Source organism: Aythya ferina (assembly GCF_964211825.1).
Source record: "Aythya ferina genome assembly, chromosome: 11".
NCBI lineage: Eukaryota > Metazoa > Chordata > Aves > Anseriformes > Anatidae > Aythya > Aythya ferina.
Genome location: NC_140307.1, coordinates 1599517 through 1617236, shown reverse-complemented (window position 1 = coordinate 1617236; position 17720 = coordinate 1599517). Strand labels below are relative to the sequence as shown.

General features: G+C 47.8%; 1 long non-coding RNA gene across 1 annotated transcript; it reads left to right on the top strand.

Annotated features, from left to right (window-relative positions):
* Positions 1 to 7383: 7383 nt before the first annotated feature.
* Positions 7384 to 14465, top strand: LOC311442748. The gene is made up of 2 exons (XR_014696821.1): positions 7384 to 11851; positions 12047 to 14465. It is a non-coding gene; the product is annotated as an uncharacterized lncRNA (long non-coding RNA).
* The last annotated feature ends 3255 nt before the right edge of the window (positions 14466 to 17720 follow it).

Genomic DNA, 17720 nt, shown 5'->3' with positions numbered 1-17720 from the left:
GCCCCCCCCCCCGGCGGGCAGGGGGCTTCGAGGGGGGCCCGGGGCTCTCCCCACTAAAGGGACCGGGCGGGGATGGGGCAAAAGGAGCCGGGTCCGGGGCTGAACCGAGCCGAACCGGGCCGAGCTGGGCTGGGATAGGGAGGGAGGGGGGGGGGCGGCGCCCCTGCACCTGCCCGGCATCACCTGGGTGGGGGCGGTGGTCGCGGATAAAAGCCGGGGGTCGAGGGGGTGGCTGCTTCCCCTGGGCTCCTTTTGGGGTGCCAGTGAGGTTTTGAGGAGCTTTCCGAGGACTTCTCCTGGGACAGAGCTGAGCAGGTGCCTGAGGTGCGTGACCCGGGTGGGATCTCTCATGGGGGGGGGGCTGTGGGAAGGGGGGGTCTTGCTGGGGTGCTCAGCTGGGGAGGCTCCGGCAGAGAAGTAAATAGAAAGTTAGAGCCGGGATCTGCATGCCAAGAGGTTGGTGCCTCGTGGGGATGGGGTGGTTGGGCCTCGGGAGCTTGCGGGGGGGCAGCTGAGATCTTCCTTGAGCACTTCTCCTGCTGCTCCCTGGGGTTTGCTGCTCCTCTGGGGGCTGGAAGTGGCACGGGGCGACCCTGGGGGAATCACGCAGGATCTCACCCCAAATCCCATCCCTTGCTGCGGGGAGGAGCGTGCTGCAGCACCCCCATGGGCTCCTCTATGGGGTCCCAGAGAGGGGTGAAGGGCCCCAATCCTCTCCACGCTCCCCTTTTCCCAGCTCCAGGCACCCGGGGCCGTGTCCCTGCTGCTCCCCGGCACTCACCTGCCCCGCACGCTGCGTGTGGCACCGGCGCCTACCAGCGTGGGTGCAAAAATCAACTCTTGCCTTGTATTAATATTTTCACACTACTTAGCTCTCATTAAAATGTACTTTGCTGAATTTAATATGCGACTTCAAATGACACAACGTATTAAGTGCTTAATATACTAGAAATTATGAAACTATTATAGTCTAAGTAATATGAAATAATTAGAGTGAATTAAACTTCAGCAGCAGAATGAGGGAGAGGCTTCAAATATTTTTTTTTTTTTTTTGGTCTTAAAATAATTGAATGCAGTAGCAGTCCATGAAAATAAACAGTCAGAGTTAGGATTTTTAAATAATTAAAGCAGGAAAAAGCCTGGAGTGTCTGTATTTGAGCCTGTGATGAATTCTGAATCGGGGGAAGCAGAAGGTCTGCTTGCTGCAGCTGATGGAGTTGTTCTTTCAGGCCAGTGGCAGAGCAGCTCCGAGGAGCTGATCACCAGACCTCCAGCCTCGCCAAGGCTTCTCCCCATATGCCATTTCCCTCTTGTGCTGTTTGTTTGGAGGCAAGCAGACGTGGTGGCTCCCAGTGACGGAGCAGCGCCTGCGCTGGGTTTTGCTGCCGCGTTGCCTCTTAGCTGAGAGCCCCCTTTGCTGAGCTGCTCTCAGAGGAGGGTGAAAGTGCCAGAGACCCCAACATTAAACTCCTGGCAGCTGGCTGGAGCCTGGTCTCGTGTTCTGAGAGGTGCTCAAAGCCCTCGGGGTGCCATCCCAGGTGGGAGCACCTGGGGGCTGCTGTAGGCTCTCGAGCAGGGCTGCAGCAGCGATGCGAAGCACCCCACAGATCCCCTCTCCGCTTCAGGCTCCCGCAGAAGATGCAGGATGCTCGTGCTGTGGCGTGAGCACGTGCTGGGCCCAGCCAAGTGTCCCCGTGTGGTTTGGGTCCCCAAATTCAGCCACCGACCCGTGCACAGTGGGGTCAGCTCAGCCGTGGCTGCCTCGCGGGCTGGAGGCAGAGGACGCCAGGAGATGGCGTTCCCAGCGCCGCGCTGCTGCTCGCTCCTGCCAGGGCTCTCAGCCAAGGGGCTCTGCAAGCTCCGTGGAAAATACTAAAATTACCCCTTGGAGAAGCAGCCTGGGCCTGGGGGGGTGCAGGCAGAGCAGCTCGGCTGGGCAGTGTTGGGCCATCGCACCCCGGGTGAGCAGTGAGGGAGGTGTCCAGTCCCTCCTGAAGCAGCTCCAGGGGCAGGGAAGGGAATGGGGGCCCAGGAACTTGCTGTGTGTGGGTTTTTTTGGGGTGATGGGTGTTGCTGCTATGATGTGGGGCGGTGTCCATCAGTGACATTGTGAAATATCCTGAATAATGGGAGGAAAAAGAGCAGTGGGTGGGTGTAAGCCCCTGTCCGTGCAGTGCTGGGGAGCAGTCCTGAGAGATTCCTGTGCCCCTCACAAGCTCCCATCACCCTGGGGAGAGGGAAAAGCAGCTTTCCTGTGAAATGCCTGGTGTCAGGCAAAACCTGGGCTGAACTGAGGTCCCAGACCTGCTGCTGGGCATGGATCAGCAGTATTGCTGTGGATAGCTAAGATGCTCTATCCCAAAATGAGGACTGATACCTTTAGTAAAGGTATCAGGCTCTTAGCGGATTCATGGAGCAGTGTCAGAGAGACAGTGCTGTACTCTAACTCGAGTTAAAAGTGAAGAAAATGATCCTTAATTTGCCTCCTTGGATTATTTAGGTTCTACCAACTGTATCATCAAAAGACGTGTTTGCTTGGAAAGTCTAATCATTAAGTACAAAGAACTTGCCGGCAAGCATCTTAGAAGTGTTAAATTTTTATATATGGCTCTTTGATTTCCAGCTCCTATCTGCTGTTGGTGACAGGGAGGAAAAATAATCACCTGTTCATTTTTGTTTTGAAAGTGGGTCGGTCTAATCTTCAGCTAGCATGGCATGCTTCCATAAAGCATAAAAGAGAAGTGCTTGTAAGATTCGCCTGACTTGGAGCGTGCCCTTTCCGTGCAGTTTTACTGCTGTAGGAAGTGCTGTCCCAGGCTCTGGGCTGATGAGTTGCCTCTCACCATGCTCCTGGGAGAAGAGTCAGGCTCCATCTCATCTCCACCCTCCCATTTGGGATGAACAGACAGCAGCAAGCCCTCTCCTTCCCCTTCTCTTCTCTGGGCTGAACAAACATCTCCCTCTGCATCTCCCCATCCATCGTGTGCTCCTTTCCCAGCCCCACGTCCCACCAGGACCTTCCTGTGGGGCTGCTGTCCAGCTGCTCACCCCCAGGGGCAGGACGTGGTGTTGATCTCCACGAGGCCCTGTCACTTCTCCAGCTTCCCCAGCCTTCAGCCTCCTCGCCCTCCCCAGCACCAACTGCTCCTCCTGGTTTGCTGTCACCTGCCGACACGGTGGGCACCTTGGCACTTTGGGCATTTGTTTGCCCAGGTGGCCACAGCGGAGCTGAAACCTGCAGCTGCAGCAGAAACGGCCCTTTTCTAGGGGGAAAATCCCATCTAGTCCAGGGTCTGGTCCTTGCTGGGCTGGAGGCTCCTCCTGCCTTCATCTCGAGTGCTTTGAGTGAACCAGCTCGGTTTGGTTTGTGCAGGGGGTGCGTGGCTGGGCTCTGGGTTTAATTCAAGTATGTCAGGGACAAGTGTGAACAGGATGGCCGTGAGCTGTATGTAAACAGGCTGGAGCATCCGCATGCGGGGAGGAATGGCTTTAATTAACTTGGTGGAGGTTTGGGCGCAAGCAAGGCTTTCCATGTTGTATGGATGAGAGGCTGGCGCATGGCAGCTCCGCGCCGCTTCCAAAATCTCACATTTACGCTCGTGTAACAGTGAACTCTGCGGTTTCCTGGAAACTTAAAACATATTTTCCCATTTTTAAGCTGAGAACTCCTTCCTTTGATCTTCTTTTTGCCTTGTAATGAAGTTGCAGGCTCTGACATCCTGCGTTGTGCCCGTTGTGTGCGCTTCGCTTTGCTGTCTGCGCGCCGTGGCACTGAGCTCGCTGCTCCGGGCATCTCACACCTCCTAACGCCGCCCGGCTTCAAAGCATGCCACAGACACCGAGGGCCCATGGCTGCACACATGAAGGCCAGGCTTTCATTGAAGTCCGTACGAGGTGAGCATGCGCCTCCAAAGGCATAATTTGACACTAACAAATTAATTCTCACTATTTTTCTGTGTGGGAATTAAGCCGATATCGCCCTGGTGCGGGTGGATTCCCGAGGAGGGGAGGGCTGGGGAAGGGATGCTCTCCAGCTCTCCAGCCCATCATGTGTTGGAGGCAGCAGCAGGGCGACTCAGACAGTGGCTTCTCTCCCATTGCAGCTAAATTGGTGCTAATTGCCAGCCTATGAAATGAGCAGTGGGCACTGTGCATTGCGTGGGGCTTGCATGGAGAGCTATGGGGATGTTGCTCCTATTTTGCTCATTTCTAAACCCCCCAGTGGGGGCACTTGAGGTTTGCCCCCACCCCTGGCCTGTGTGGAGGTGATTCGTGGTGGGTTCCTCATCCCAAGTTGCCAGTGGGGAGGACACAGGCTCACAGTGCCACAGCAGCTCTTGCACCCAAGGCAAAACCCTCCTGGGAGAGGAAGGGAGCGCTTTTGGGGAAGGCTTTGCTGCTCCTGCCTGTGCTATCCCAGCTCTGGAAGAAAGAGCAGCCTTCAGCTGCTAGGGCCTTTAATGTCACCTTTCACGAGTGCTACGCTTGCAAAGGAACCTGCCAAGTATAGCACGTTTTAATTTGCTCTTTTCCCATGCATTCCTGGATTTATGGCTTAGTTTAGTCTGGTTACTGCTTGCTGCGGAGATGTAAAGCCCCTCCAGAGGGTTGCTCCGTGCTGCAAGCCCCGTGGGTTCCCTGGAGGAAACCCATGTGCTATTCCCTGAAGGGCAGCCACCTAGAGAGGGGGTCCACGTTTGATTTTGCAGAAACTTGATCTTAGAAAGCCACCGGGGAGATGTCTATCCAGTGCTTACACCTCACAGGCTTCTGTCTGAACACAGATACGTTACTCTGCATTCTCTCCATGCCTCTAAATTCTTAGTTGTTTTTAGGTAGTATGGGTTTGGCAACGCGTTAATAATGTGTAAAATGAAGAGGAAAACAGCTTAGATGAAATGCGTTTTCAGTGATGCCTGCACCAGGCTGGGAAGTACATTTGCAGTTGCCTGCCATCTGTAGCAACTTGTCCAAAGCAAACATTACCAGTCAGGCCAGGTTTGGCTGCATAATTGCCATAAACCATCGCAAGGGCATCCAGCATAGCACAGCCCTGGAACTACTTCTAGGATTAGGTCCTACTCCCTTGAAAAATAAACCTTGGCAAAATCTCAGTTCTCCCTAATAAAAATTCCATTTTCACAGCTCTAATCAAGTTTTCCAGAGCCGTGGTCCAAATTAGAAACTGCATGCAGAATATCTGACCCAGGAGAACAAGATGGAGATTTTCATTTAAAGCGGTGCCAGGCTGGAAATTTCCAAAGTTCTCAGCAGTTCACCTACAGCAAGAGCACGGATTGTGTCCGAATAACCCAGTCCCTTCCACGGCAAAGCTTGGCAGACCCAAACTCCTGCTCACCCATGGGATAATCTCTGTGGGGGCATCCTCTGCCAGAAGTGACCTCTCCCCTGAGAGCACTCACCTGGAGCTGGGAAGCACCAAGTGTTTTAAGAGCTGCTCGTAAAGTGAACAGCAAATACAGCTTTTTATTTCACTCCCAGAATTGTTTTCTACCTTTGTCTTTCCAGCCTTAGATCCAACTGTCCATCAGTAGCTTTCAGTGTGAATCTATTTTGCTTTTAACCTGGTAAACACTTGTCTTGCAATAATTTGCAAGCAATGGACCTGTTAGCGTCTTGAAGATGGATAATCCAGCTGTATATAACATTGGGGAAAATCTCTGCTTGTTCTGGTGAGCAGCGCACAGGGTTCAAGCAAAGTAAGTTTATTTTTTTTAAATGCAGATGCAGAGGAGATCTGTGCTGCACGGGCCACAGCTGAACTTGGCCGTCAGTAAATGGCAGTGTAGTCTGCAGCAGAACAGAGGAAACCACAGCCACAGCTCATCTTTGTATCTCGGGCTGGCTGGGCTGAAAGGTTCGCAGAAAAAACCCTGGGCAAGATCATTGCTTAAATGCTCACGTGGACTCCTAATTGTGGAAACATGCTGAATTATGTGATACAATGCGCGGTTATATAACACCTTTTATGAAATTCTTGGCAATAAAATAATGCATAAAAATAACAGATGTGGCAAATCACAACCACGTTCCGAAATCTTTCTGTAGTTCGGTTTTGTGAAAACAATGGGGTTGATTTAAATGGATTTTTTTTTCCTTTTCCCCAAAATGTCCACGGGCAAAGAAATATTTGAAAGAAAAGCGAAAAGGCTAAAAGTGCAAGCAGGGTTTCTTGTAAAGAAATCTGTGTGTGCCTGTTAACTCCAGGGCTGCGGGAGGGAGCAGAGGCTCCAGCCCTGCTCGTGTGGCTCCTGCTCCCTTCAGCACGGCCGTCCTCATAAGCCAGGTGAGTTGTGTCCCCGATGGTAAACTGGCATGAGCATCCTGAGCAACACCAGTGTGCAATAGCCTTTGTAGGCTCCTTGCTTCACCCAAACCTAGCGGATTGCCAGAGGTGAGCTGTGGGGGCTGCTGTGAGGGCAGAGAAGGGCTGTGGGGTTGGTGTTGATGGCTGAGACCTGGTGGATTTCCATGGGTTAAACAACCAAAGACTCACCGTGGTGGAGCTGTGGGCTGGCTGCTGGATTGTAAAGGGCCCTGAGAGTACATGGGCCTGATCCTGCTCCTTGAGAGGAGACAGGTATGTGAAATATGGGCTCTCCATCTTCCTGTTTCTAAGGCTGAGCATCCTTAGCTGAGCTGCCCGTTGTGTCAGGCCCTAAAGCAGCAGAAGGAAAGCCTGGTGCCACCGCAGCGCAGATCTGCTGCTGAGGAGCATGCAGGGCTCTGGCCGTGCCCTCAGCCCCTCGCTGTCCCCAGAGGCTGCCAGGGGACACCAAAGGAGGGCTGGCAGTGCCAAGGGGACAGGTCTGGGGCTCAGCTCTCCCCGTGCTGCTGTGGAGCTGTGTGGTGATAACGGGCTGTAATCAGGGCAGCATCTGCACGCGAGCAAACGCTCTGCGACTCCACGGAGCTGATAACGAGGAACAGGCCCCAGATAAACACTGACAATTTACTCCTCTTCGCTGGGGGACATGGTGTGCTGAACGTGGGCAGCCCACAGCTCAGGGAGCCTAAAACCAGACCCAGGGCTTTAAACCATGAGGCAAGGCCGTGCTGCTGCTGTGCATGAGGGACAACATGGGATATTGCTGATATTTGCTTGCTTTATGTTTTTTTCTTTAATCCTCTTTTTGCTTTCTGGCTACGAGCCTTGTTACCAGCTGATTTTTACATCAGCTCGAGACCTGGCCCCATGCGGGACTGTCCCTGACATGATATCTCTGCAATAACTGTGCTTCCCAAAACAGAATTTGGCCCTTGGTCTGCTCTGTGATGTCCCAGGAACACCCTGAGCATCGCCTGGCAGCCCAGACGTGGGCGCAGGACCATTTCTGAGCAATCTGCTGAAGAGGTGCCAATTATTTCTTGGTATCATTTTAAGAGGTTTTTGTTCCTAGATGGAAGAAAACGGCAGGACATCTTCAATGAAAGAGGGAAAAATGGCATTAATAGCTGATTTTTATTAGTAGCAAAAAGAAAGACCTTTCGGTGAAAGGCTTCCAACTTTAAAAGAGGAAATTTCGACCAAAAGAGAGAACTTACTGTTTTGAAAGAGTTTGCTGGGTGGAGGCATCAGACTGAGAGGATCTTGTGCAACTCTGCTTTTTAGGCCTAATACTAAATTCGCCCACTTATTCCTTTGCTTTGCATGGGAAAATCACTGCGGAATGCTACAGGAAAGGCAGATTTTTAGTTGAGAGCTCTTCCAGGATCAGGAAGGCCACACAAGACGTGTGTGGGGTGCTCTGTGCAGGTGGTGGCAGCTCGGGGACCGGGGCACCGTGTGCCTGCCCCTAACCCCGAGGCTGGAGAGGTTCATAATGAGAGAGGTGCTGCTGGTGCAGGGTTTCCCCTTCTCTGACGTTGAGCTTTGGGCTTGCTGCCCGTCCTCCCCCTTGCACTGCCCCAGCGTGACCCAGCTGCCAGGCCCTGATAAGGCTGAGGGGAGATAAGAGGCTCGTTGCCTTCTCCTTCATCTGCAGCCCCAGCAAATGGTGAGGGTCAGCTCTCAAAACCCTGTGAGGTCTGTGAAATACAAGGGAAAGTGGCTCCCGAGTGCAAGGGGTCATGCACAGCCCTGTCTGTGGAGGACGGATGTGTTAAACACAAAGCTTTGGTGAAAGAACTGAAAGGGGAAAAGGATTAAAGGGCAATAGCAGGGAACAGGTTCCTCTTTTCCCCCGCACAACACCACGTCCCTCAAGAAGATGCCTTGAAGCTCCAGGAAGGTTTTACCTTGAGCCAAGCCCCCGGTTGTTTATGTGGCAGAGGGGCAGAGACACACCCCGAGAGACACAGGTAGGAATTTGGCTCTGGAGCAGTTTCCACTGGAAAACAAAGGGGTTTCTGTGACAGTCAGGAACAAGTGCCAGTTAAAGGGCATGAGCTCCTCTCGTGCTGTGTTCAGCTGCAGAAACTCAGCGGCGAGGTTCACAGGAGCCAGCAGCAGCCCCCTGCGCCCTCCTTCCCCAGGCAGGCTGAGCACAACGTGGTGCTGCAAAAAAAAACTGCAAAAACTTGCTTCTTACTGCCTCTGGGCTTCTTCCTCAGCAGTGCATTTTTAGGGTGACTGGAAAAGTGCTGTTCTTTCCCCAGAACGTGGTGTTTCACTGCACCAGGACCTGAAGGAGCAGCGCACACAAACTGCAGCGGGGCACGGAGCTCTGTGGCCAGCGCGGTTTCTCCTGCAGCACGTGCTGTGTCCCGAGGAGGCACGAGAGGCAGAGCATAAAGCAGCAGCTATGGACTGCCTGGGGTCTTCCCTGCCCCGAGCTGTGGCTTTGGAGGCTGCTGTCACTGCAGTACCTGCGCTGGTGTCCGTAGAGGATCAGGTTCAAGCGCTTTTGCTGCGTCGTGCAGGGATGAATTATGATGTCAAAACAGAGCGATGTTGTCACACAACCACCTCCCCTCCTGGGGTCAAGGTCCTGTTTTATAGCTTGAGAGCCCATCAGTCCGTTTAAAAGCATATGGCCAAGCACGGCCACAGAAATCTCGTGTGTTTGGGTCAGAGCCGCAGACAAAAGGCTCTTTGTGCGAAGAGCTGACAGTGACAAATAAAGAGGAACCTGTTGATCTGGGGGAGAAATGGAGGATTATGAAAAGATCACATGGTGAGAAAAAGACCTTGGCTGTTTGTCTGGATGTCAGTCTTGTCTGTCATTAAACTGCTTTCTGCAGCTATTTGCTAATAGAAATACCACGTGTGTTTTGTCTGTCCTGCAAAATGCTACCTGTGTCTGAGCGTGCCAGCCTCGTGGGACCACATCAGAGAGGAGATATGCTCTTAACTGGATCCTTGCCATGTGCTAGGTGTTGCATAAAATAGTTAATGCTTGCAAATTCCTCTGAAAGCACTGGTAGTACCAGAAACAGTAAACGCTTAAAAAAAAAAATAATGGTGTCTGTCCAAGCGTGCTACATCAGCACAGGACACACGGACATGCACACAAAACACCAATAACAAACCCCTTATAATTCAGCAAAGTTATTGGAGGCTGAACCAAGAGCTATGTCTAATGCTAATAACAAGGATATTTCCCAAAGGTGACATTTGATTTCTATCCAAACCCAGACATATTTGAAGCTTTGCCTGGAAGTCGTTGCATCGCAGATTAACTGGGACAATTTAATCTGTGAATAACTTTGTAAAGCCTTCAGCCAGCTCTGAGGCAACAGCAATACAGTCTTGAGACTGGGCTACAAAGCACTTCACAGGTAATGTGTTTTTTTCCACAGTAAGTCTGGAGAAAATAGAGAATTGCTTTGGTTTTGTGGGACGCGCATCTGGCAAGTGCGTAGTTCTGATCGGCGTGCAGAAAACACTCTGAGCAAAACCATTTATATCGGGCATTGATGGGCTGCCTAAAATGACCTCCAGAGTCTATGAAGTGCACCATAGATTTTTAAAAAATCTATTATAGTCCATTACGTTCTGGATTGTGTCCGAGCACATCATGCTGGAGAATGAAGCGATTCTATTTCCTGGAGTAAAGGAGACCTATGGAAACGTGTTTAATTCAAAATAAATGGGGAAAATAACAACAGAATGCCTTTTCTCTGGTTTTATTTATATTTACAGCTGGAGAAACTGAGATGGGGAAGGTGGCTGGAAAATGAAACACAGAGGGAAACGTCCCTTGCTGTTCTTTCTGCACTGGTTTGAAATCAATGCAGATAATGCACTTGGAAGGACTGTCTCATTTACTGGTTTTCAGTAAATTGCTGGGCTGTGTTTCCCAGTGATAACGTGATAGTGACGTCTATGCCAGTAAGAATATACTTGAAAAAAAAAAAAAAAGTCTGCAACCCCTTGCAAGCAACGTTTGGCTAGTTTAGTCTGGGATGCCCTAATTCTGGACATTGACAGTAAATATCTGGGGCTGCTGCCTGTCGCTCCCGGTGGCACAACGTGCTTCTGAATTATCTGTGGCTTCTCCCAAAGACACAACAAACCCCATTTCAGCACAATAGCCTCCTGCAGTGTCAGGCAGCAAGAAATGCCATTGCCTGCTCACTACAGCCTCGCACAAACCTCCCTGGCACATCAGAGGTGTCTTCTAACCAGGGCTCTTCCTTCTTCCTCAGTCCTGATTTTTTGCTCTGAAGTTGGTGATAAACTCCCAGTGACTTTGTTGCTGCTGGATTAGACTCAGGGTCCAATTATCCTCCTTAAAAGTACAAACTAATAATTCATACTTCTAAGTAGGCTTGCTATGGACAGCACCACTAGGGATTTAGTGCACAATACTGGAGTTGGTGCTTGGGTTTTCTCCTAATAATATTTTTTAACTGGAGGCAGATCTATTTATATATGCACCAGGAGAATAATTTTATGAGTAAATATGATCTTTATTAATATTTTTCTTTGTTAATTCACTCATGCTAGTAAAGAACTTTGAAGATGAAAGCACTGTATGCAATAAACATTAAGATTATTCCAATTTATTTTAATGTTGCCAGCATTCCAGCTCCATCATCTTTCATCCAAGAATCTCAAAGTACTTTCCAAGTGCTAATAAATTTTCTCCCAACAGTCCCGGGAGATATTTATTATCATCATCCCCATTTCATAAAGGAGTCCTTCTGAGCGCATTTTACTTGGTCAAAATCGGGTCGTATGGCAGGAATCTATTTGGGAAGGAGCCAACAATCCCTGATTCCCATTCTCCTGCCCTTGCTGCTAGACCACATTCCCTTCTGGGGAGTGTGGTGTGACACTCACCCGCGGCGCTCGCCTTCCTTTGTCAGGTGCTTGCAGTGGTTGCTCTTAAAACAAAAAAAATAGACAACAATAACATGCCCCACCCAGGATGGGAGAGGAAATGAGACTCTGCAAAGTCAGAATGATCGCAGTTGTTCATCGCACACAGTGGGCTAGGGTGAGGTTTGCTGGGAGTCCTGGTGTCCACCCACCTGCCTTGTAAGCGTGGGGACAAAGGGGCTGCTTGGAGGGACAGATCGGGGACATGTGTCCACGTCTCCTAGCTTGCAGGAGTAAATCTAAATTGGAGGCTGTTTTAGAGCCCTGTTGTAGTGCTGGAATCTTACAATCCATACCCAAAAGACAGTTAAAATGGAAATATTTTTCTCAAACAGCATAGGTGAGGGTGTACAGAGGTGAAGAGCGCAGCTAAGCGTGAAAGATCTGGGCTAAATAGCACACGGCGCTGCTGCACTTCTAAAGCACTCTCCCCAAACCAGAGGCTAAGCTAATGATGAGAAGACCGTTTAGAGACAGCATGACTCCAGCAATCCATGAGAACAATGCAAAGTTCAAAAATAGCAGTATCGACTGGTGGAAAAACAGCATACATATAATTTTCAGGTAATTACTACAGTATAATTAGCTCTGTTGTTTTCCTAAGAGCCATCTGAAATGAACTCTACTTGCTGCTGGGACCCGGCTTTATTTACAGCGTTCCCAGGACTAAAGTGATTCTTTAAAAATAGAGATTAGGTTAAAAAAAAAAAAAAAAAAAAAAGATGCGAGCGCTTCATGTGCGATACCATCTCCATGCAGTGGGTGGAGGCTACCTGCTGACGTCTCGCTCTGCATTTCATCCGCCCTACTCCGAGCCACGTTGGGCAACACGAGAGCTGAAGAGCTGAGGAGCAGAAGCAAAATCTACTCCTAGGCTGTCTGTATGAGGGGGAGTAACGTGTAGCATCATAACAGGCATTTACTCTCAAAGTTATGGAAAATTTAGCACCTTGATTTATTTTTTTATTATTCTTTTTTTTTTCTTTGCCACAGAACTTTGCTTGTTAGGAATTGCTCAGTACCAGTAAAAAAATAAATTCTTGAGCACTGGGGCCTTGCAGTCTCATGTAAAAACACTTTTAATTGGAATGAAAGAGTTTGTCACAGTTAAAGCTTGTTTTTTTTTTGTCCATGTCATAAGTCTGTGTGGTTTAATTATAAACCTGCCTCACCTCTCTGAAGATATTCTGGAAGTAGATGTAACTTTCTGTAGTTTTCTGTCATTGTGTTTTGAATTGTTCTTGGCCAATTTCGAGCTCCTGAACGATCTGACACTCGAGGTGGTGCTTGGCTTTGGTACAGCACTGCACACTTCACGGCTCACTCTGAATCGGTTACGGCCCGCTGCAGTTGCTTTACTCTTTCTTCTTGTACTGTGCCTACGTGTTATGAAAATGGGTGCTAATGGGGAAAAAATCACAATTGTGACTCAGTGAAGTGGAATTTTGTTGACAAAATCTGAATTCAGCTCAGCCAAAGGAAATGCTTTTTGAAGTGTAGATGAATATCTCAGGAATGACCATTTCTTCTAGCTTTCATGGAAAGAAAAATAAAGGAAAGAAAGAAAGAAAGAGATGCAAATTCTAATAAAAGGCCAGAGAAAAGTGAGCAAATATATATACAGAAATGGATCCACTCCACAGGGGCAGTTTTCCTCGGATAAAAGCTACAGAAGTTAACTGTTGGTAATTAAAGTAAATGTGGGAAGGCCAGTGGGATGCTGTCACCTTCTTAGCTAGGACTGTCCATAACTCGTGTGCCTCACCTCAGTACAGACCACAGTTCTCCTATGGCATAAAATCACCTCGCACAAACAACTTTAGCTGTTGTGACTACTGTAATCCTGCATAAAATCCAACGAGGCTGCATGAATGCCTTTTCTTGGGAACCCTCGGCTCCTGAAGCCTTTTTTTCCCCCACACCTTGCTTTATGAGCGTGTAAAGCCCCAAATGCCCCGGACAGCAGCAAAGCACCACTGGGATCTGTGGGCTGCGTGGTGCAGTGGGGCTGGTCCCCAGGGAGCCCCATGGGGAGACCTCCTTCTCTTCATCCTCACCGAAAAACGTGGTCTCCACTTGACATCACCGATGCTTCCTTTGACACAGCCCAAATATAGAATAGGTTAATTATGAAGGACGGGCCTTAAGGACATCAGCAGGGCTATGAGCAAGCACATATCACCCGCTGATATTAGGGCGGAAAGAGCTAAGCAAATAGTTGTAGAGAATGGGCTAATTGTTGTGCCTATTACTATTGTCCTGCAGCTGCAACACTTTGTATGGCAGCAGAGCACACAGGGAGCCGGGCTGGACTTGGCATCAGTAATCCCAGGCAGGGAACACAATCTACAGGGCATTCAAATAGCAGCGAGCACAATTAAAATTTTGAAAGATTAATGCAAAATTGCAACGCGAAAGGAGTTTTGTATCACGGCCAAGGCAGGCTACGGGTGCTTGGCGTTGTAAACTGCGCTCGTATGTGTACAGTAATAAGGCGAGTTGATATTTAGGAACTGAAAAAACAGGAAATACGCAGATGAAGCCTGTATGTGTCACGCTGTAACGCTGCATATGTAATTAAAGATTATAGTAACTCATTTACATATGCTTTCCATACTGCAATAACATTGTTATACTGGCAAGTCTGAGGATATAAAATAGGTAATGTTAACAAAGTGCTTCAGTATCTTTTTCTAATTTAGGATTTTAGGTGATTAACTCCCTCTCTGTAAATTTTAATAACACTGCCAGCAACGATGTAGTGAATGTTCTTTTTCTAAATAAGCAGCAGCCCTTGTTTTGGGCCTAATTTGAGAGATGGTGATAATATATAATAATAATATAAAATAATATAATTAATATAATATTGCACTTGGATGTGTATTTAGAGGGAGATGTGTGTACCAGCTGAATCTGAGTTACTTCACATTGTTGAACTTACTGTATAGCACATTGAGCAATTCCATGTGTATTTCATATAAAGAATTAAATGGACTTATTTTATCACCTGTTGTACTAGCTACTCCATCATTCAATTTCTTCACATATATTGAAGTAATTTCCACTAAAATCTACCTCTGCAACCTTTTTATTTTTATTTTTTTCACCAGTGACACATCTAATAATTTTTTATGCTTCCAACAGTCTCAGAAATAAAAGATGATTTTAATTGTTTTTATTGGCTTGATTGTGTTTTTTCTATCAAAAAAGACAGTCATTGAGAATCTCTCTTTAAGTGACTTTTAACATTTATATTCAGGATCAAAAACACTTCCCCTCCCTTGCTTTTGAGCAGAAAGCAAGTTTGGACTATTGGAAAAAGGGGAAAGTCTTGGAGACTCAGACTAATGAAAACAACATGTCAGTAGAAAAACTGAATATCTGTATAAGAATGTTATTGTACCCGAACATGGTTCTCAGAAAGTGACTTATGTGACATGGGGCATTTCTGGGGAGGTTAAAGAATAGGAAAATGGAAGATACAAGGGTGGAAGGTAGATTTTGGCCAGTCATTTACTTTACTGCAATCTGGCACAAAGCAGGAAATGAACTTCTGAAAACTGAGAATTTTAAATACCCAAACTATGAATACCCAAACTTTGAATGGTTAACAAAAGCCTTTGATCTTTATTTTCATCCCTCTTCTCCTCCCTTGGCGGATGTTTGTGTGTGTGTGAGAGGTTAAAAGAAGGAAATATTGCAGTTTTTGCTCAGAAAAACAGAGGTGACTAACAAGTGGAAGTCTGTTTTGTAGTTGTTCTTAACCTGCTCTGGTAGCAGCCTTGTTGCACTGCTTGAGGGCCATGTCCTCTTGAAATGAAGACAGAATTGTGACAAATCTGAATGTTGCTATCACCGACAGAACTGCAGTAGAGCTGGAACAACTGAGAGCATCTCTGGAAATTACTGTCTGTTGACAAAGTCTTTTCTTGGCAAAGAAACCATCATTTAAGTCTCAGGAGTAGAGAGGAACAAAGTTTCATTACTTGTAAATAATTGTGTAAAAATAGAAGCACAGATTGTTTTTCACATTAAGTTCCTTCTTCAAACCAAAGTCTATACTGCATTAAAAAAGAAGGGACTATCAAAAGTCTAAACTCAAAAACAAAGGGCCTGTACTAGCTTTGTTTGTAAAAATACAGTACTTCGGGAGGACTATTTTGAACTGAATATTCTGTACCCTCTCATTTAGTTTGCTTCCTTATTTTAATGTATCTGAAGACATTCTCAGCCCGTTTTATTTAAAGCGATTTTTGAAAGAGGACACTGTGGTTTATGGCCATGTGTCAGGTTTGATAGTGTTATGCCATGATTTAGCAAAGCACTTAAGCACATGTCCACATCCCACTGAATTTGGTAGGAAGTGAAGAAGCAGAGAAAAAAAAACTGTTTGCTGTGCAGCAAGCTTCTTTCAGGAAAAAAAAAAATAAATGAAAAGAGGATTAATCTTTATATGATCATAGATCTTTTCGCCAAATTCTTTAAATTAGACACAAACTAACATATTAAGATCGTGTTTATTAAACATATTCAATCAATTGCAATGAAATATTCTAAACTGGGCTGGTTCAGACCACTGAAATAGATCAGCTAATTATGGTACATGTGGGTGTACTGGGTAGTCATCTGACTTATTTTTTTTAGATATCTTGCCTAGCGCCCTCCCCCCTCCCCACACCAGCCTTTTAGACACCACGATAACTCTTCATTACATGCAGTATTAAGCCAGAGTATCTGAGTATCACTTATCAGCCTTTGCTAATTGCTCCTCATTTTCTGAATGTTTTATTCGATATGCCAATGCTGAACACCAAAAACGGTAAAAGAAATCAATGAGAATGGTGGATACTTGGCGTATCTGCAGCAGAAATGGGACGTACACATGACCTGGGGAAGAAAGTGGGGTACCAGAGAAGTCAAAAAATGCACCTGCGACTTTCTGTCAATCTGGTCTTGAGACCAAGCTGGGGAATGTTTCTGGATGAAATGCTTAGAAATTACATGTTTTTGAAGCGATGGAGGTTGTTTTCCCTTGTTCAGAGAAACAGGACTTCGCCTGTATTCTTACTAATAACAGGATGGTATCCAAAAGCTACTTAGTAGAAAGATATTTGATACTGCTGTCGCATTTTTCCCTCAATGGAAACTGCCTAATTTTAAATTGTGGCTAACTATTCAGGTCATATGGGAGATATAAATTATAATTCAGTAATAATCATGAGTGGTAATCTCTTCACCACTGATTCCCTGTGTGGCCTCAAGCATGCTTCCTTCAATCTGTAGAGTGGAGACATTAATGCTTTTATATCTGGCAATGCAGATAATGTGAGTGCTTTCTGAATGCATGATGATGAATTTTATAGAAGCTATGGAAAACTAGCAAATTTGGTCTCTATCGCACACTTAAAAGGATGTACAATATTGACCTTGTGTTCCGGAAAACTTTTTCATCCTATACTCTAAGGTGAAGGCCAAGTGGAGAAAGTGCCATGGTGCTCAGTAATTACAGAGCAAGCCACAAGTAGAAGGCAGCCGAATTGAGGCAAGGGGCATGACAGATGCTAGTGTTGAAGCTGATTGACTTCACAACTGCTGCAGTCATCTTGTCAGACAGCATTTTCCCCTCTATATTATCAGGTGTGCTGTTGTACAGCTTCCACCCCAAAACGAGATGACACAGGCAATTACAGATCTTAAAGCTCTGCTCTGGTGCTTTAGGCCTCCCTAAAAAGATGCAAACGGTGGATACTCGCTGCTTTTTGTGATTAAGAGAAAAACCCAGGGAAGCTTGTATGGATTCCCTGAGAATTCTGTGCAGTGGTTCAGGAAAACAAAACTATTTTTGGATCTCGTTTTTGGATTCGGGTACTGGGGGATGGAGGGCACCCCACTCCCTCAGCCCCCGGCTCGCCCTGGGTTTTTTCGCTCCTCAGGCGTTTCAAGCCGCCGCTTCAGTGGCAGGAAACAGAGTTGAGAATTCCCATTTTTAATCAACTTCTAACTGCAGGAATGCGCATCCACCTCTCCCCTCCGGTGCTCCGCTTCGGGAGCCCCGGCACCCCGGGGTGGGGGGCAGCTCTGAGGGGAACCCAGGGACCCCTCACAGCACCGGGATGGAGGGGAGGGGGCTGCACTGCCTGTGTGTGTATGTGCTGGGGGGGGGAAACTTTCCACACTGAGCTCTGCCTGAGGGGCTGTGGGGGGGGGTTCATCGTCCCCCAACACCACGAGGGGACGGTGTGTGAGTGAGGGGGGGCGATCCACCATAGCCCCCGGGGAGGGGAGGCACAAAATGGCGCCGCGATTCAAACGCTGCGTGCCGGGGGGGGGGCGAGGCGGGGATGGAAGAAGAAGGAGGAGGAGGAGGAGGAGGAGGAGGAGGAGGAGGAGGAGGAGGGAGAAGGGAGAAGGGAGAAGGGGGGGGGGGGGGCGG